The sequence below is a fragment of the Maylandia zebra genome, linkage group LG22 (genome assembly GCF_041146795.1).
Source record: "Maylandia zebra isolate NMK-2024a linkage group LG22, Mzebra_GT3a, whole genome shotgun sequence".
Classification (NCBI taxonomy): Eukaryota; Metazoa; Chordata; class Actinopteri; order Cichliformes; family Cichlidae; genus Maylandia; species Maylandia zebra.
In genome coordinates this window covers 33,634,176-33,655,261 of record NC_135187.1, presented here as the reverse complement: position 1 = coordinate 33,655,261, position 21,086 = coordinate 33,634,176, and the positions used below count along the sequence as shown (strand labels likewise).

The 21,086-nt window shown below is 44.7% G+C and overlaps 1 protein-coding gene and 1 non-coding gene across 2 annotated transcripts in view; one reads left to right on the top strand and one right to left on the bottom strand.

The window, feature by feature from the left end:
• Positions 1 to 10,756, bottom strand: part of LOC101481361 (uncharacterized) — a 37,119-nt gene extending 26,363 nt beyond the window's left edge. The window contains exon 1 of the mRNA XM_014407934.3: positions 10,591 to 10,756. The gene's annotated coding sequence lies outside the window, so the exon portion shown is untranslated. The remainder of the gene's footprint in view (positions 1 to 10,590) is intronic.
• A 7,016-nt stretch (positions 10,757 to 17,772) lies between these two features.
• Positions 17,773 to 17,844, top strand: trnah-gug (transfer RNA histidin (anticodon GUG)). Its single transcript has one exon. It is a non-coding gene; the product is annotated as a tRNA-His (tRNA).
• Positions 17,845 to 21,086: the final 3,242 nt, after the last annotated feature.

Sequence of the window (21,086 nt, the reverse complement as noted above, 5' to 3'; positions counted from 1 at the left end):
TACATCACTCTCCGGAAGAACATGTGCTGGTTTAAGTCTGTCAACACACACAGTCTCCCTTCGACCCCCAAAATCCAAAACAAAATGTTTCTGGCCCGGTTCAATAACCCTGAACGGGCCGTCATACAGCGGCCGCAGCGGTGTCCTGTGGGCATCGTGCCTGACAAAAACAAACTTAGCAGTCTCTAAAGTCTTTGGAACAAAGGTGTCAGGCATGCAATGGTGCACCGGACCAGGAACCCGAAGCGAGTGCAAAAGCGGGGTGAGAGAGAGCACCGATGGATCGAAGCAGGGAGGAGGATTTTCAGGCAAGAATTCTCCAGGCACGCGGAGGGGCTGACCAAACACTAGCTCAGCTGGGGAAGCGCCGAGATCCTCCTTAACCGCAGAGCGCAGCCCAAGCAAAACCCACGGGAGGCGGTCAACCCAATTGCCATCCTTTAAGGAGGCGCGAAAGGCAGCCTTCAGCGACCGGTGGAACCGTTCACACATCCCATTAGCCTGCGGGTTGTATGCGGTTGTGCGGTGGACTTTAGCCCCCAGTCCATCAGCCATGGCCGACCAAAGCTCGGAGATGAACTGGGGGCCTCTGTCTGACGTAATGTCCGCGGGTGGGCCGAAACGCGAGACCCAGGTCGACAAAAACGCCTTGGCCACCACTGCTGCGGTAGTGGACGCCAGGGGGACCGCCTCCGGCCACCTGGTGGTCCGGTCAACAACAGTCAAAAGGTGCGTAAAACCTTGTGACTGCGGCAAGGGACCCACCAGATCGACATGCACATGATCGAAACGTTTGCCGGGTATGAAGAACGGCTCCAGGGGCGCCTTGGTGTGTTTATGAACCTTCGCGCGCTGGCAGGGAATGCACGCCGACGCCCATTCCTTAACAGATTTGCGAAGGCCTGGCCAAACAAATTTAGAGCTGACCAGTTTAACAGAGGCCCGGACCCCTGGATGAGAGAGAGCATGTACCGAGTCAAAAACTTGACGACGCCAGGAAGCGGGAACCACAGGGCGAGGGCGGCCGGTGGAAACGTCACAGACGAGGAGGGGACCACCGTCCTGCACGGGTCTGTCCTCCAGTATGAGGCCCGTCTGGGTGGATTTAAGCGCGAGGATGTCAGGGTCACCGCTCTGATCGTCAGCCATAGCGGAGTAGTCTATGCTGAGAAAGACGGGAGAAACCAGCGCACGGGACAAACAGTCAGCCACATGATTGGATTTACCAGCCACGTGCCAAATGTCCGTGGTAAACTCAGAAATGGCTGCCAACTGGCGCTGCTGGCGTGCACTCCATGGATCGGAAACCTTGGACATGGCAAACGTCAAGGGTTTGTGGTCCACGTATGCGGTAAAGTGACGACCCTCGAGAAAAAACCGGAAATGACGAGACGCCAGGTGGAGCGCCAGTAGCTCCCTGTCAAAAACGCTGTAATTGCGTTCGCTGCCACGTAGCGTACGGCTGAAAAAGGCGAGCGGTTGCCAGACACCCGAGATTCGCTGTTCCAGCACCGCACCCACCGCTATGTCCGACGCATCAGTGGTCAACGCAATCGGCGCTGAGGGGGATGGGTGGGCCAGAAGGGCAGCATTAGCTAACGCTGACTTAGCATCAGAAAACGCTTGGATGCTGTCCGGAAACCAGTCAACGGGGTCATTAGCTTTTTTACCCTTTAACGCCCCATAAAGGGGCTTCAGCAGATGTGCCGCTCTGGGGAGAAAACGGTTGTAAAAATTCACCATCCCCAAAAATTCCTGCAGTGCCTTAACAGTCGTGGGACGCGGAAATTCCGAAACAGCTCGGACTTTGTCAGGCAACGGAACCGCGCCCTCGGCGGAAACACGGTGCCCAAGGAAATCGAGAACGGGCAACCCAAACTGGCATTTAGACGGATTAATAATCAGTCCATGCTCCGCCAAACGCTGAAAAACCTGACGCAGATGGAACATGTGCTGCTCCTTCGAGCTGCTGGCCACCAGTATATCATCAAGATATACAAAAACAAAGGGCAGCCCGCGCAAGACCGAGTCCATCAACCGCTGGAAGGTTTGGGCGGCACCTTTCAGGCCAAACGGCATGCGCAGAAACTCGAAAAGGCCGAAAGGTGTAATTACGGCGGTTTTGGGGACATCCTCCGCGCGCACGGGAACCTGGTGATATCCCCGTACCAAATCGACCTTAGAAAAAACCGAGGTCCCCGCAAGATGGGCGGAAAAATCTTGGATGTGGGGAATGGGATAACGATCGTTCTCCGTGACATTATTAAGACGGCGGAAATCCCCACAAGGTCGCTACCGACCATCAGATTTAGGCACCATGTGTAACGGAGAAGCCCAGGCACTGTTCGAACGCTGCACGATGCCCAGACGCTCCATGGTGGCAAATTCTTCCCTAGCGACAGCCAGTTTGGCGGGGTCGAGGCGGTGCGCGCGCGCGAACACCGGGGGCCCTACTGTAGTTATGTAATGCTCTACCCCATGCTTCGTCACCGTGCTCGAAAAAGTGGGGACAGTGAGTGAGGGAAACTCAGAAAGCAAACACTGAAAAACGTCACCCGAATCTACTAGTTAGCATGCACCACGGGCTGAGCACCCCGAGTCAAACAGGGTAATGAGGAAAAGGACACAGCATCAATTAAACGTCTGTTAGCCACATCAACCAGTAGTCCGTGAGCACAAAGAAAATCAGCGCCTATTATAGGCACAGAGCTAGCAGCAACAACAAAGTTCCACTGAAAGTCACGGTCGTGAAAGCAAACAGTCACCAACCTTTCACCGAAGGTTTTGATGGGAGAGCCATTAGCCGCTGTTAGCAATGGCCCGCAACCCTCAGCTAGCCTGTCCGAGCCAGCCGGGGGAAGAAGGCTCTTCTGTGAGCCGGAGTCCACCAGGAAACGCCTCCCCGAGCGTGAGTCCTCTAAGAAAAGCAGCCTTTCCTTGTTGCCAGCGGTCGCGGCTGCTACAGAGCGCTGACATGCCCGTTTCCCTGGGTCTGGAAACTGCAAGGCGGGAGGCAGCGCCGTGCCGTGCCTTCGCTACAAAACGCTGGTGATAAAAACAAAGCCCCTTACCGCGGTGCCGCGGTGCCGCCGTGCAGCGATTCCGGCCACAGTGGACGAGTCGGAGGGCCCGTGGAGCATCGGTGAGGGGGAGGGGGAAAACGCTGGTGGGTCCTGAATAACCGTCTGGACGCCGAAAGTCCTGGTAGCCAGGAGGATGCGATCCGCCTCTTCCGCAAGGGAGCGGTAATCCTTCGTGGCCAATAGCGGGGAGTTGGCAAGGCCAGCGCGCACTGGAGCCGGCAGCTGTCGAAGAAAGAGGTGGGTGAAGAGAAATCCTCCGTCCTCCGCGCCCAGCAAGGACAGCATGCTCTCCATGAGCTCGAGGGCGGTGCCGTCGCCCAGGCCCGCGATGGAAAGGAGTTTCTCGGCCCGCTCAGCATCAGAGAGGGAGTAACGCCGCAGCAGCAGCCCCTTGAGGGCGGCGTACTTGCCCTGGGCTGGGGGATCCCGGAGGAGAGTCATCACACGGCGGGTTGACAGCGGGTCAAGTGAGGCCACCACATGGTGGTATTTAGTGTCGTCGGCTGAAACTCCACGAAGAGCAAACTGAGCTTCTACGTGCATGAACCATGAAGGAGGATCGTGAAGCCAAAAATCCGGCAATTTAAGCGCCACAGCAAACGCAGCCATCGGCGGAGGTGAAGGTCCGGCGGCCGCCGATGCTTCCAGGCCAGAGCTGGCTTCGTCGTCGAGCCTTAGCATGTTCACTACAGGGGTCACCAATGTGGAGGTATGCAACAACGACAGGAGAGGTCTCAGTGTCTCACTCCAACAACTTTATTAACTGACTGAACTTCACATATAGTCAGCGCCAAAATCTCCACCCCCACACTTCCCTTCAACTTGTGTGTGAGTGGAGCCACCTGGTGGTCCGCCACAAGGTATACCTATGATGAAAATTACAGGCCTCTCTCATCTTTTTAAGTGGGAGAACTTGCACAATTGTTGGCTGACTAAATACTTTTTTGCCCCATTGTATGTCAATAATAGCATTTATTTGCCTTAGATCTGACTATTTGTTCTTCTTTTGCAGAATGCACAATGTCTGTATGTTATTGTCCGTGCAAAGAGAAAACTTGGAGGATGGATACACAGAGACTGTACAACAGTGATAAACAAATGGGTAAATAGTGAAGTTAAATAAAAAACAAAAACTATTGAGCCATTAAATATATAAATAAATAATTTTAAATGCATTCCACTGATGCTTTGTGGGCTTTTTAGAAGGACACTTGAACTGAGATCAGTTCTCTTATCAGTTTGCTTGTTGTCCAGGTCGATTGATTTTCTAGTGTCTGTACTAAATTATGCCTCTTTAACTGCTTGAGGATTTGGTGGACTTGCTCTATGTGGTTAAATTCAAATCTATAATTATTCATTCTGAATCATTCCTAGACACTACAAATTGACATCCAACTAATTAAGCTGCTTTTAATGTTTTTAATGTTTATGTAATTGAAGGGCTTAATACATTTGTAAACAACATATTCAAATATTCCTTTTCTTATGATGCTAAAAGTAATTTATTGACGCGTTTTAGTAATGTTGTAATTGCCAAGCACTGTATGAATAACTTCATGATTAGGGGCTGAGCCTGCTAAAGGTTTGATCCAAGAATTGCCCTGGTTTCAGATTACATCAGGATTTTCTGCACTCTGCTGCATAGTGATGATAAACCATAGAGCCACTGTAAATCCCCTAAATAACAGAGTTTGAGATGTCTGAATTCCATGGTGCATTTAAAGTACACAAATATTTTTGTTTTCATTACAAATAAATTAAAACTGTGTGTTGAGCTGTCGAAGTTCTTTCTAGTTGTAGTTCTAGTTGTATTTCCTTGCTCCTCCCCTTTGTGAGTGTGGACGCTTCATCTCTTTGCTCTTGAATGCTTTGCTTCTTATATTGATTTTTATTGATTTTTATGCTGATTTTTTCCCTTTTTTCCGTGTGAGCTTACCTGCGATAACTTCTGGACACTTGTAGATCATTAGGACTAGAGTGTTCTTAACAGAAACAGCAACATTTTATGGTTACCTTATCCTCAGCGCTCCGTGTGTCTGTGGCCTAGACACAGCTGAAGCCTGATTACAGCGTCTGGGCACCGAGCAGCCTCAATAGCCTGGAAAGGTGCTAACCGCTAGGCTAACTAGCAACAAGATGCCTTCCCTCTCCACAGATGACTACCACAGCCTCCTGCAGAAGATTGCAGTACTGGAGACAAAAATTCATCGCTTAGAAGTAAACGTGGAGGTAAATGGACTGTGTGGAAATGAAACAACCTTGCCTTTGATTCAAAACAATGGCGATGAGCAAGCTAGTACACAGCTAAGGAGCACAGATAACATGACCAAGAAAGTAGACTCTGTGCATTATTATAAATCCTCAAGTGATAATCCCCCCTTAGACTGTCTTGGTGCAAAACCAAGACATAAATCATGTCTCCTGGAAGGGGGAGGACGTATCACAGGCAGGGCACAGCGAGCTGAAATCTCTGAAACCGACTGGCCTTCACTTCCTACGAGACAGAGAAGCTCTTCTACCCCTGTATACGGGAGGAAACAGGACTGGACAACCGTGAATAGGAAGGTTAACAACAAACCTCCAAAACAACTGAATGTGAAACTGCAGAACAGATTTGCTCCACTATCAAAGGACCCTGGATCTATATCGGACAACCATCCATCTAAAAGCAGCGAAGTAAGGTCTGAAAATCTGTTGAAAAGTGAAAGGCCACAGGGAAAGCTAAAGGCTAGGCCTGAAACTCTGATTGTGGGTGACTCTGCCGTAAAGGATGTACAAAGGATGTGCGGTAAGAACACTAAAGTCCTCTGCTTTCCTAACGAAATTGCAGATGAATATCCAACTGTGACAAACATTGTTCTGCATACAGGGTCAAACGATGTGTCCAAACAACAGTCGGAGGTTCTGAAACGGGACTTTACTGGATTATTAAATACTGTAAACTCTCTGAATGCAGCTGTATTCATCAGTGGACCTGTACCGCCGGTCAGAGGAGGAGACGAGAGATTCAGCAGGTTGTTTACACTGAATAAATGGCTTATATCAGCATGTGCTGACCACTCAGTGCACTTTATCGACAACTTTAATATTTTTTGGGAACGCAGGCATCTGTTCAAAGCAAATGGATTTAATTTTAACAAGTCAGGGGTGAAACTGTTCACCTCCAACTTGTTTTATTCCATACGTCATCCATCCGTGCTTGGTGCCAAGGCTGAGATAAACGAGGAGTTATCTCATAAAGAGGAACAAACAGTACTCCAAGAACAGACAAAGCCCAGCAGAAACCTTGAGGAGGAGCTCCATCTGCCCCCACCTGGGAAGAGCCTCAGAAAGGAGAGACATCCATGGCATCTGAGGAAGAGCCTCAGAAAGGAGAGACATCTAAGGCAAGAAGAGGGGTCCCTATTTGCCTCCAACTCTCTCAACAACACCAACGACCAGGACAAGGGACCACGACCTTCCCCAGTCCCCCAAACCCCTGACAGGCCATCACCCTCCTCCCCCTCCCTTTCTCCCTCCTCCCCACACCTGAAATTCACTGAGGAGATGATGGAGCGGGTCAATGCTGGGCTCAGATCTACCCCCCGTCCCAATCCCTTTTTGTCCCCCATAAACCCCCCACCAGAGCGGCCAAAGGTTCGCCATCGAGCCCCACCCTCAACAGAGCAATCGAAGTCACATTGCCCAGCCTCGCCCCCCTTAGTTCCTCTTCATGCCCTGTCTCCGCAGTCTGATGCGTGATGTGTGAAGGGTCCGGGCTGTGAGGATTATGGCAGTGATGACTTTTCCCAGGAGAAGCTGGGACCCTGTTTACTAGAAGGTTTTAAAATTTCTGTACTTTTAGGTGACAGGAGACATGTGGCCTGGTCAAAACACAGAGAGCTGCACTCTAAAAGATCTTTAAACATAGTAAACATACCTCGTGTGCCACAGACTGCTCCCAAACACGAGGGGACAAGTAATACCTCTAAAACACTTAAGTTGGCTTTATTAAACATTAGATCTCTAGCTGGGAAAACATTTTTAATTAATGATTTAATCACTGAGCACAGCCTTGATTTTATGTTTTTAACTGAAACTTGGTTGGACCAAAGTAACAGTGGAGCTGTTCTCATCGAGACGACCCCTCCTAACTACAGTTTTATCAGTGAGGTCAGGGCGAGCAGGAGAGGAGGAGGGGTTGCTGTCTTATTTAATGAATCATTTCAATGTAAGCAGCTATCTCCTGGAAGTTTTCAGTCTTTTGAATATGTGGCTTTACAGCTGAAGGCCCCATCCAAAGTTGTGTTTCTTAATGTTTACAGGCCTCCCAAATACTGCACAGACTTTTTTTAATGACCTCAGTGAACTGCTGTCTGTGATCTGTGTTGATTTTGACTGTGTAATTATTGCTGGGGATTTTAACATTCATGTGGACAACCCTCAGGACAAAGGGACTAAAGACCTGAGTAACACTCTGGGCAACTTTGGGCTGACTCAGCATGTAACAGAGGCCACACATAATAGAGGACACACTCTTGACCTACTGATCTCCAAAGGCCTGAGCATTTCAAAGGTTACTGTGTCTGATGTGGGCCTGTCTGATCATTACTGTGTTTTCTTTGAAAGTAAAATCTCAGCCCACACAAATATATCAACAACAGTGATCACAAAACGGTGTATAACTGAACACAGTAGTGCAATTTTTAACCAGGTCTTCCCATTAACACCTGACCTGCCCAGAGGGTCAGTCAATGAGCTTGTCAATAGCTTCAATGCTAACATGTTAAATGTAATGGACACTATTGCTCCCATTAAGGTGAAGGTTATCTCTGGAAGGAAAAAGTCTCCATGGAGAAACTCCACACTGGTGAAAAATGAAAAAAGAGAGTGTAGGAAAGCTGAGCGCAGATGGAGAAAAACAAACCTCCAGGTTCATTATGACATTTATAAAGAGAAACTTCACAATTATAATTTACAACTGAGGAATGCAAGGAGGTCCTACTTCTCTGACATCATCACTAAAAACAGCCATAATGCTCGGGTCTTATTTTCTACAGTTGACAGGCTAACAAACCCTCCTGTGTCAGTGGCAGCTGAACTTCATTCGACCATGGCCTGCAATGACTTTGCCAAATTCTTCACTGAAAAAATCCAAAAAATTAGACAAGCAATTGGTACATCAACAGCAGATCCAGGATATGTACTGTGTCCACCAAAAAACTGTTTAAACACCATGAAACAGTTTCAACCTATTAACAGCAAAGACCTGGAGGACATCTTAGGTCAACTGAACTCCTCCTCCTGCTGTTTAGATGTCCTGCCAACAAGTTTTTTCAAAAAGGTCTCAAAGACTTTAGAGTCAGACCTGTTACAGATCGTCAACTTTTCTTTATTATCAGGTGTGTTTCCAGAATCACTAAAAACTGCTGTAATCAAACCTATACTGAAAAAGGACAATCTTGACAAGACACAAATGAACAACTACAGGCCGATCTCAAATCTCCCGTTTTTAAGTAAGATCATTGAAAAAGCAGTTTCTCAACAGCTCAGTTACTTCTTAAAACAGAATAATTGCTACGATGCCTTCCAGTCAGGTTTTAGACAGAACCACAGCACTGAAACCGCTCTGACCAAAGTGTTTAATGACATATGTCTGAATACAGACAGTGGAAAAATGTCAGTCCTAGTTTTACTGGATCTCAGTGCAGCATTTGATACAGTTGACCACAACATATTACTCAAACGACTGGAGAACTGGACAGGTCTTTCAGGAACTGTACTAAACTGGTTCAAAACATACGTAGAAAACAGGAAATACTTTGTATCAATAGGTAACTTCACATCTGAGCAGACAAGTATCACACGTGGAGTTCCCCAAGGTTCCATCTTGGGACCCCCTCTGTTTAACATCTACATGCTCCCACTGGCACAGATTATAAACAACAACAAAATAAACTACCACAGCTATGCAGATGACACACAAATATATATCACAATGTCACCAGGAGACCGAGGCCCTGTACAGGCTCTTGGTAAATGCATTGAGGAAATCAATGACTGGTTGTGCCACAATTTTCTCCAGCTAAACAAAAACAAAACTGAGGTAATAGTCTTTGGCGCCAAAGAAAAACGATTACAGGTCACCAGAGAACTTCAATCTATACATCTAAAAACGACAAACCAGGCGAGAAATTTGGGTGTAGTGATGGATGCAGACCTAAACTTAGAAAAACACATTAAGACAATAACAAAGTCAGCTTACTATCACCTCAAGAATATATCAAGGATAAAAGATCTGATGTCTCAATAGGACCTGGAAAAACTAGTCCATGCATTCATCTTTAGTAGGCTTGATTACTGTAACAGCATCTTTACAGGTCTACCTAAAAAATCAGTCAGACAACTACAGCTCATTCAGAACTCTGCTGCTCGAGTCCTCACTAAGACCAAAAAAGTGGACCACATCAGTCCAGCTCTGAGGTCCTTACACTGGCTGCCTGTCCGTCAGAGGATAGACTTTAAAGTTCTGATGCTGGCCTATAAAGCTCTGAATGGTTTAGGACCAAAATACATCAATGACCTCCTGACCCAGTATGAACCATCCAGATCCCTCAGGTCATCTGGATCCGGTCTTTTATCAGTTCCCAGAGTCAGAACCAGACACGGAGAAGCTGCATTCAGCTTTTATGCTCAATATATCTGGAACAAATTCCCAGAAAGCCTCAGATCAGCTGAAACACTCAGTTTATTTAAATCCAGGTTGAAGACTCACCTATTCTCAGCTGCATTTGAATAAAGCACCAAATCCACACTTTAAGCTTAAATTTCAAAACTTACATTTAACTACTGATTTTATCTACTGTTCTGATTTTATCTGTTTTGATTTTATATACTGTTGTTTGTTTGTTTGTTTGTTAATTAGTTAGTTAGTTTATTTGCTTGTTTTATTCAATTTTAAATCATGCTTTTTATTTGTTCTTGTTTCTAATGTCTCTGTAAAGCACTTTGAATCACCTTGTTGTTGAATTGTGCTATACAAATAAACTTGCCTTGCCTTGCCTTGCCTAATCATGAAAATGATTACAGCCGCATTACATCCGCAAAATGGCGGAGCGAGTACTTTCCTCGCTTTCCGATTTTTTGACTTTAGAGGAAAAAAAACATGATCATTGTGGTAAATGGACTGATTCTTATATAGCGCTTTTCTACTCTCCCGGAGTACTCAAAGTGCTCTAAACGAGGAGAAACCATAGGCTTCTCAATTTAGATACAAATGAACAAACCAGAGCGCTGAATTACACATTAAACAAATTGTGTTTTCTTTCGGGCGACCTCCTGCGTTTCCTGGTCACATACTGAAAGAAATTTACCAAATTAATAAAAGTACCGTCAGTTTTTAGCCTAATGTAACGGTCTGTGTAGCGTTGGAAGCTGTTTTCATATCAGTTATAATCGGGAAAAAACGAAAAGATGGTTCACTTTTTTGAGCATAAAAGATCTGTCGATATAATCTGAGTAGACTCACCTAGGGATGATGCGTGATCGATTTTCATTTAATAATAGAAATATTAAACCTTCGTGTTGCTTAATGATATCGCTTAAGTCTGTTTATCCTTTCGAATCTCCCACAGATATTGTTGAAACTTTTCAGTCTTCGTTAGTATTTCAATCGTACGCGGAGTTACGCCACATTCCGTACAACGAAACCTCCCCGAATGAAAGTGAAAGTGTTCAACAAAGAGATGGAGCTGGCTCTGCCGTTACGTCATACAGCCGTTAGTTACAGATATTCTTGTTATGTCGTGCAGTAGTTAACGTGCAGCAAGACGGTGTTTAAATTGCACTTTTTTTCCATCATTTAACTCCCTGGCATCTCCTGTGTTAGTTATTTGTGCCTCCCTATGAAGTCTGTCTTGTCTCCTTGTTTAGTTGGCTGTTTCCCCATTTATGTCTGCGTGTCTGTCTGGTTTCTCTTGCCCTGTGTCACTTCCACATTCCTTCTGTCACACTGGTCTTATCTCTATCTCCTCCCTTTGTTCCATGTATTTTGTCAGTGTATTTCACCGTGTTTTCCTGTGGGTGGTCTCTGTTTGTTTCCTGGTTGTTGTTTTTTTTGGGGGGGGGGGGTTTGTGATATTCTCTTGTCCCATGTGCATTATGTTGCTTTCTCACCCAATGGCACGTACATACTCTCCAACCAAAATTGAGCCAGCAGCAAAAGAAGATTAGAACTACGCTTCACATTTGATAAACATTGTTATGAATTCCCTCTTACTTTTGCTGTTTTACTTCCACCACAGCTCTCTCTCTCTCAGTGTACTTCAAGAACAGTTTCCCATCTCTTTTCTTTCCTGCATCATTCATTTGCTTATTACGCACAAGTCATGTACAGCGCGGTCGGCTGCTGTTTTTTTTTTTTTTTTTTAATGACCTTTGGCAAGAAAGCCTCATTTCTGCTATTTAATAGCAAAAAAATAAAACTTTTAAAAATGATGCCAAATTGCAAAACGCTTAGCTGTGTCTCTCTGTAACTTTGCTCTGCTTCACTTTAGCAGCATCAGGTAATGTTCATGGTTTTCTTCTGTTTTTGTTCTACTGCAGAATATTTTTAAGGTTATCTGCTATAAAAAGCCAGGCCAGGCAAATCTCATTCATGTTTTTCCGTGTTTTATGATAAGTTATTTGACATAATTCTGATAGATGATCAGAATTATAATATTTCTGACTGTTTGAGGCTAAATTGAATTGAATCGGGATGTCATGAATTCGATTTGAATGGATTATAGAAATCAGTGACAATACCCAGCTCTAGTGAGTAGCCAAAGCACGACAGAAGTGGATGTTATGTTAAGGCCCGATCTATCTGAAATTCAGAGCCAGTGCTCTGACACAGAGTCATCAACCTCTGAACACTGAAAAAGCACAGTGTATCCAGAAAACACATGCCGCGATAATTGCACTGCCCAAAGTGTCCCCTCTTCCCACTGACACTCACCAAATATTGTCTGTATGGACAGCAATTTTAAAAAAAGTGAACATGTAAAACAGTGGGGTTAAGGAATGAGGTTGAAAAGTTTGGGTGTGGCTAACTTTTGTGTTAGTGCACCTAAGAAAAAAAGTTAGGGGTACCAGTGCAACCGTGGCAAAAAGTTAGTCTAGAGCCCTGATTAAAGGACCTTCTGGTCCCAGCATGAAGCTCCTCAGCATTCAAAATTCAAATTCAAATTCAAATTTTATTTGTCACGTACACAGTCATACACAGTACAATATGTAGTGAAATGCTTGGACAACTACTCGTGACCTAAAGAAAACAAAAAAAGGAAAGGCTATGAATAAGATAGGAAATAAATATGCAAAATTAAAAAGGGTAAATTTAACTAGGAAGGAATAAAATATAAATTAAGGTTAAAAATGAAATAACTGTACAACACAAATTAGAATGAAGGGTAAATTTAACTGGGAAGAATAAGATAAAATATATAAATTAAAGTTGAAAATAAAATAACTGTACAACAAAATACACAATACACAATATAGAACTATATAAGAATGTATGAAGAAATCTAAATCTAAATAAATATATACACAATAACAGCAGCTGTACAAGTATTAACTGGAAATGAAGAATATAGTGACCAGTGTTGTGCAAAAACAATGTCCAGAAAGTCCAGTGTGTGTGTAAGAACCATATGTGTGGGTGAGGACTGTGTGGTGGTGTGATTGAGAGACCGTATCGCCTGCGGGAAGAAGCTCCTCCTCAGTCTCTCTGTGTTGGTCTTCAGGGAGCGGAATCGCTTTCCTGACCTCAACAGAGAGAACAGTCTGTTGTTGGGATGGCTGAGGTCCTTCACGATCTTCCTGGCCTTGGTCCAGCACCGCCTGCTGTAGATTGAGTGCAGGTCAGGGAGCTCGGAGCGGATGGTGCGCTCAGCTGACCGCACAACCCTCTGTAGAGCTCGTCTGTCCTGCATGGTGCTGTTCCCGAACCAGGTTAAGATGTTTCCCGCCAGGATGCTCTCTATGGTGCACGAGTAAAAGTTCCTGAGCACCTTGGAGGGCAGTTGGAAGTCTCTCAAGCGTCTGAGGTGGTAGAGACGCTGTCGGGCCTTTTTCACCACGGTGTTGATGTGACAGGACCATGACAGGTCCTGCGTGATGTGAACTCCGAGGTATTTGAAGCTGTCCACTCTCTCCACTGGGCACTCGTTGATGACGGGGGTCTGGTAGTTCCTCTCCTGCTTAGTGCTGAAGTCCACTATCAGCTCCTTTGTCTTACTGACGTTTAGAAGGAGGTTGTTCCTCTGGCACCAGTTCTCCAGATTCCTAATCTCCTTCAGGTAGGCCGTCTCGTTGTTATCAGAGATCAGGCCCACCACGACGGTGTCGTCAGCAAACTTGATGATGGTGGTGGAGCTGGTAGTGGCCACACAGTCATATGTGTACAAAGAGTACAGCAGGGGGCTCAGAACACACCCCTGGGGGGCTCCAGTGCTGAGAGTGGTGGAGGCTGAGACATGTCCGCCCATCCTTACTGCCTGTGGTCTGCCAGTTAGGAAGTTGGAGATCCACTGACACATAGATGAGCTGAGTCCCAGATGCTCCAGCTTGGTGGTGAGTGTGGAGGGAATTATGGTATTAAATGCAGAGCTGTAGTCTATGAAGAGCATTTTAACATAATTCCCCCTTCTAGTGTCCAAGTGAGTGAGTGATGTGTGGAGGAGATGAGAGATGGCATCGTCTGTGGAACGATTTGGACGGTAAGCGAACTGTAGTGGGTCCAGTGTGTCTGGTAGTGAAGAAATGATGAAGTCTCTGACCAGGCGTTCAAAGCACTTCATCACTACTGAGGTGAGGGCTACAGGGCGATAGTCATTGAGAGAAGCAGGGTGGGGTTTCTTCGGGACAGGAACAATGATGGACTCTTTGAAGCATGTGGGGATCACCGACTGAGATAAAGAGATGTTGAATATCTCAGTGAACACAGGAGCTAGCTGGTATGCGCAGTCTCTTAGGATACGACCTGGGATGCCGTCTGGTCCTGCTGCTTTCCTGGTGTTCACTCTCTTGAAGGCTCTCCTTACTTCATGCTCGGAGATGACGAGCACGTTTCCGGCGCTGGCAGTATCTTCCTGTCTGCAGCCGTTAGCGCCGCTAACACTAGCATTGTTGGAGACCTTAGCTGCAGCCTCGAAGCGAGCATAGAAAGTGTTCAGCTCGTCTGCCAGAGTCACGGCCGCGTTCGTCATACCGGTTGTTGGTGCTTTATAGTCCGTTATTGTCCTTAGTCCCCGCCACAGGCTCCTAGAGTCACTCTGTTGGAGTTGTGACTCTAGTTTCCTCCCGTAGCGCTGCTTCGCCTCTTTCACCGCCCTCCGCACGTTATATGACGCGGCTTTGTACGGGTCCATGTCCCCCGTCATGAGTCCCGTGTTGTAGGCAGCGGTGCGGGATCTCAGAGCGTTGCGGATGGTTTTATCCACCCACGGCTTCTGGTTGGGAAACGTTGTGATAGTCTTTGTCTCCACGGTATCATCCGCTAGTTTCCCGATGAATCCCACAACCGCTTCCGTAAACACGTTGACGTCATCGTCGGAGCTGTTTCTGAACATGCCCCAGTCTGCGTCATCGAGTGCGTCCTGTAACGCGGCCACCGATTGATCCGTCCAGCGCGCGACCTTCCTCTGAACCGGAACTTCCTGTTTCAGCCTTTGTTTGTATTTTGGCATGAGGAAGATGGCGGCGTGATCAGATTTGCCAAACGGGGGGCGGGATTGTGCCTTGTAGCCGTCCTTGACCGTAGTGTAGCAGTGGTCCAGTGTCCTTTCACCCCTGGTGGGGCAGGTGATGTGTTGATAAAAGTTCGGCGCTGCGCGTTTGAGGTTGGCGCTATTAAAGTCCCCCGTCACAATAAGCGCAGCGTCCCGGTGTTGTGTCTGGTGCTGTGTGAGTGCCTCATGCAGCTCGCATAAGGCGGTGACCGTGTCCGCTTGTGGTGGAATATAAACGGCACTTACAATGACCGATGTAAATTCCCGAGGTAGATAAAAAGGACGACACATGATGGACAGTAGTTCCAGATTTGGTGTGCAGGAGCGTGTGAGAGGAACAACGTTCGCACTGTTGCACCAGTTGTTGTTCACCATTAAACACACGCCGCCTCCCCTTGACTTCCCCGAGTCCCGTGTCCTGTCCATGCGGTGAACCGAGAAGAACTCGGCCGGCTGGATGGCGTGGTCCGGCACCGCTGGGTTCAGCCATGTCTCGGTGAAGCATAGGAGATTGCAGTCCCGAATGTCTCTCTGGAACTTTATCCTGGCCCTGAGGTCGTCAAGCTTGTTCTCCAGTGACTGGACGTTGGCGAGCAGGATGCTAGGCAGAGGTGTGCGGTGTGCACGAGCTCTCAGCCTGTTCCTGACGCCGGCTCGCTTCCCTCTAGGCCGCCGCCGCTTCCCTTTGTTCTCCCTCGAGATCTCACTCGGCCAGCTCGGATCCGGAGTTAAAAACTTCGAATTGTGAGTACATTGTATACCAATAGAAACAAGAGTGTCACTGTCATACCTAATGTACCCAATGGTGATGATTTTGCCGATTTAGAAACGCTGAAAACTAACTTAAAAAACAAAGACAAAGAAAAAGTGGTCGGAGCAGTCGTGACGGCAGCCGACCTCACCGGCGCCATCTTAATCAATATACCTCGAGCTTGGTTTAGCTTTATACATCTTAGTCTTAGACAAAGAACTACTTGACACAAGTAAGGCCATCTTGGATACAACTTTTGTTTTTTCAATAGGAAGAGGGCCATGTGACACATCAAACTTATTGGTAATGTCACAAGAAAAACAATGGTGTGCTTGGTTTCAATGTAACTTTATTCTTTCATGAGTTATTTACAGGTTTCTCACCACTTATAAAATGTGTTCAATGTGCTGCCCATTGTGTTGGATTGTCAATGCAACCCTCTTCTCCCACTCTTCACACACTGATAGCAACACCGCAGGAGAAATGCCAGCACAGACATCCAGTATCCGTAGTTTCAGGTGCTGCACATCTCGTATCTTCACACCATAGACAATTGCCTTCAGATGACCCCAAAGATAAAAGTCTAAGGGGGTCAGATCGGGAAACCTTGGGGGCCATTCAACTGGCCCACGAAGACCAATCCACTTTCCAGGAAACTGTTCATCTAGGAATGCTCGGACCTGGCACCCATAATGTGGTGGTGCACCATCTTGCTGGAAAAACTCAGGGAACATGCCAGCTTCAGTGCATAAAGAGGGAAACACATCATCATGTAGCAATTTCAAATATCCAGTGGCCTTGAGGTTTCCATTGATGAAGAAGATGAAGAAGACCCACTATGGTTGTACCCCATATACCACACCAAACCATCACTTTTGTTGTTCCAACAGTCTTGGAGGGATCCATCCAATGTGGGTTAGTGTGCGTAATGTCCACCTACTGTTACCCATCTATATTAAGATTTAAACATCTAGTTGGTATTGGTATGGCGAGAAACCTTCAGTAATAGTAATAAATCACACAGCAATAGTACATTCATGTAGTTGTAAAAAAGCATGATAATATAGTAAGTAATCCAAAGTAGCCTATTTGAAATACGTTACTCTCATTGAGTAATGTAACAGAATATGTTACAAAATACATTTTAGGGGCATGTATTCTGTAACCTGTAGTGAAATACATTTTAAAAGTAACCTTCCCAACACTTCTTCTTCAGCTCAGAATGGAATCTTCTGGAGTTTTCATATTAATTAACAATAAACTTAGTGTATATGTACTCCTAAATTTGAGGAAAGTGATAAAAAAAGAGACAGCTGTCTCTGTCTCTCTCTCTTTATTCTGACATTTAACTAATTCAAAAGATATTTAAATATTTATTTATCTATAACAAAACAAGTTTACTCTAAATTGGTGTTCAACAGTAAAAAAAAATGTTTTTATGTTTTCTCCCTCAAGTGTATGTAAATATCTGGTTTCAGTTGTGAATATACTGCTGTGTATTGAAATTCCTCTTGTTTTGCATAGAAATACACTGAACAATATACAAAGCATAATACATAAAATAACATCTACCTGAGTTTTTTCTTTGTAAGAAGCCTCTCATGTCCATTGTTGTGTTCATCAGTACATAACTGAAACTGGTTTAGAGAGCTTTATTTAGCCGTGGAGGGAAACAACTGAAAATATGAAATAAACACACATGTAAGCTAAGACTCTAAAAAAACAGCAGTTGTTGTTCGGCTTTTCATTTCACCATTTGTTGATTCACTCGACATGGGTCAAGTGATCAGTTTGATATCAATCTTTTGTGATACGCCGTCATGTTTACATTATTTGTACAGTATGAATGATTTGCTTTGGTACCTGGTCAAACTTAAGCTTTCCTCTGTCTGCCTGTCTGCACTTCTCCAACAGCAAACTCGCAGGCAGCAGCTTCTCCCCCCTCGCTTACATGCGTAAGTGCTGTGCTCAGTCGCCTAGTGCCTTTAGCTCGGATCATACCAAAATTAGTGGGAATTTTTGTTCTTCTGCACATCGTACAGGTCAGCTGTTACATGCAGATTCCAGTTTTTACGGTGGAACATGAAAAAAAAAGCAAATTCCAGACTGTAACTGGGATTGAAAAGCACAACATGTTCTGTGGATTGGAGGTGATCGACTACATGGACGTTCAGCCTGTAGCTGACTGGCCGTGATCGTATAGTGGTTAGTACTCTGCGTTGTGGCCGCAGCAACCCCGGTTCGAATCCGGGTCACGGCATTGAGCTGAAGTTTTTAAAGCAAATAAAGTGGAGCACGAGTTCAGAATTTAACGACAAAAAAGCTGCTTCCATAAAGTCTAAGGCATAATGGCTTTGACTTCTTGATATGATTCATCAACGCTGGAACAAGGACATTTTTACATCATGTGTTCCTACACAATAGGTGGTACTTAAACAACTAAACATTTTCTTATATATTACACTACAATTTTTATTTGAATTAATACCTATTTTACTTTATTATTTTTATTTTATTTAAGATGTGACATAACTTGATAGAAATAGCTGTTTTTAAACATCATTTTGAATTTTTAAAAAATACTTTAACCCTTTTTTTTTTGGCTGTGTTATGCCTTTGTTGGAAATCTTCTGTTTAATCAAAAAATTTTTTAATTCAGTGTCTTTTACTGTTGCATGTCATCCATACTCTGACAGATTTTGCCCCCTTTCAACAACTTTGTGAATAAAAATGTACAGGCACAAAGTCTGGTCAAGGTGTTCGTCCTAAACACGGTGCTGATCTCAGCTACCAGAAAGTCTTATCTGAAGCTGCTGTTTCATCATTATGAAATCTCAGGGTCACCCTGTGTTTTTCACAAAGCTGGGAAGGTTTCATGTTAAATGCTTGTGATGCTCTTGCAGTATAACAACATATTTACTGGAGCACTTCAGAGTTCTGTAATTCTTGTGAATGTGTGAATGTGATCGACTACATTGACGTTCAGCCTGGAGCTGACCAGCCATGATTGTATAGTGGTTAGTACTCTGCGTTGTGGCTGCAGAAACCCTGGTTCGAATCCGGGTTACGGCATTGAGGCGAAGCTTTCAAAGCAAATACAGTGCAACCCTCACTTACGAGATTAATTCGTTCCCGAGGGTGTTTCGTAAGTCTAAAATTTTCGTAAGTTGAAGCACCCATCGCGCCTTTTGAGCGAACGATAGGCTACAGGCTAATTGCTAACTGCAACAACAATACGTCGTTCAAGTGGAACAGCGAAGCGCAAGTACGAACGCCAAGGGGGTTGTCACATGATTCGTAAGGCATTGTGGGTTTGAATCATTATTCAATTGCACATGTGTTTCATAAGGAGTTGGAGCAGGTGGACAATCAGTCAATCAGTGCAGCCTAAAGGCATTAACTGACAAGAAATTCAGCAAAGCAAATACATGATCACGTCTTACCACAAGAGGACGATAAAGGCAATAAAAGGTACAGTCTTATCAGTTCCCAGAAAATGAAATGTTTTGGGAAAGTCGTTGCCTCAAAAAACAAAACAAAACAATACAAAAAATATGGTACTGCATCCTGTCTCAGTACTCAGGACGTAGAGTGAGAAGGCACCAAAAGATAAAAAGTGAAAATGAGTCACCACTTAAAATGAGATGCTCACTTATTTGTAGTGATGCGTGAATCATGAACGAATCGTTCAATACTTGAGAATCACTTTACTGACTCATGAATCATGATTCACAAGCCCAACTGACTCACTGACTCATCCCTGTTGCTGTTAGTAGCAATGTATCTAGCTTATAATTAAAATTGTGGAGAAAAACACAACATCCAGTATCGTAACAAAAAATTTCTGCTCTGAACTGGAAGAAAAAACCCTGAGTAGAAGCTCACATCAAGAAAATAGCTCCTTGGTTCACAGTAGCATCGCTCTGCTAACATGCTAACAGCACATTTGAGCTACTCACCCCTCCCTCCTGTGCTGAACCATAGAGCGAACGAATCACTCACTAACCCCCTCCCTCCTGTGCTGAATCACAGAGCGATAGAATCACTCACTCACTCACTCACTCACCCCCTCCCTCCTGGCTCACAGCTTCTTCTTCTTCTTGGTTGGCAACCAATGTTAAGGCGCATTACCGCCCCCTGGTTCACAGCTCAGTGGACATTTAGATGAGAAAATATAGGCTGTATCCCAATTCAGGGTCTGCAGCCTTAAAGGCCGCATTTTAAGGCCGATTATGTCACAGCGATGCGACGAAGGCTGTCCCAATTCGAAGGCTGCTCGAAATGCGGCTCTCAAATGCGTCCTTCATTTCCCTGAATTTTAAGGACGTGGTGGTGTAGACTTCGTGGCCCAAACGGCAGATGAGGGGCATCCGAAGAGTAAACTTTAAGTAAGTACTGAATATTATGTCACTTATTTATGTGCAAATGTTTAATAACGAAGAACATTAAAACATTACTGTTGGCCACATGTCGGCAAAGTTATGTGACATTAGTGACGTTTGTGCTAACTTGGTTTTAAAGCCTTTACTTTAAAATATATGCCGTTCAATAGCTGAGCTTAATCCTACAGAGAATGATCAAAGCTCATGTAGAAACAAACAAACAAATGAACAAATGATTTTCTCCTTCATGTCTGTCAAACAATGCTGTATGAAACGTTTCCAGCTGTTAGTATCATGGTTGCTAGGCAACCTGGGCAGCGCGAGGGAGGCTAGACCGTCCCATTTCACAAGCCTCGCACTTCCGGCCTTAGCGGTCTTTAAGTACGCGGCCCTTGAGGATCGTTGAGGCTGCATACTTTGAGGCTGCAGACCCTGAATTGGGATACAGCCATATATTTAACACATTTAAGGAAAATACTAATAAAATAAAAATAAAAATAAATAAATGTTTATTAAGCAATTTTGATAGTAAATTGCTTAATTTTAGAAATGTTTTTGCTCTTTTTTGCTCTATAAAATAGTTGTTTTCTTTTAGAATCATTCATCTTAGCAGTAGGATTTACATGAAAAGAGAAACAAATTAAGTTTGAGTGAAAATGTACATTTTTTGCACTCTCTGGTCAACTGACTCAGTGAATCAAATGACTCAAAAATCCGATTCACTTTGATGAGTGACTCATTAAAACTCGATTCAGTAAAAAGAATCAAATTTACCATCACTACTTATTTGAAATCATAACCACTCTGCCGTGACCCGAATTCGAACCGGGGTTGCTGCAGCCACATCGCAGAGTACTAACCACTACGATCATGGCTGCACAGCACCCAATCATCTGCATAATACATCATCAGATCACATCCGGCTTTCGTTGCACAATGTACGGAGGACCAAAAGAAATAAAGAATTCTGTGCTAGAATAAATTCTGCATTTGTAAATTCATTTTTGAATTTCGACTGATTTTTAAAATGCTTTTTAAAAACTTCATTTTAAAATTTTTTTGAATTCCACTTTAATAAACTTCATTTCAAAAACCTTTTTCGAATTGCACTTTAATAAAG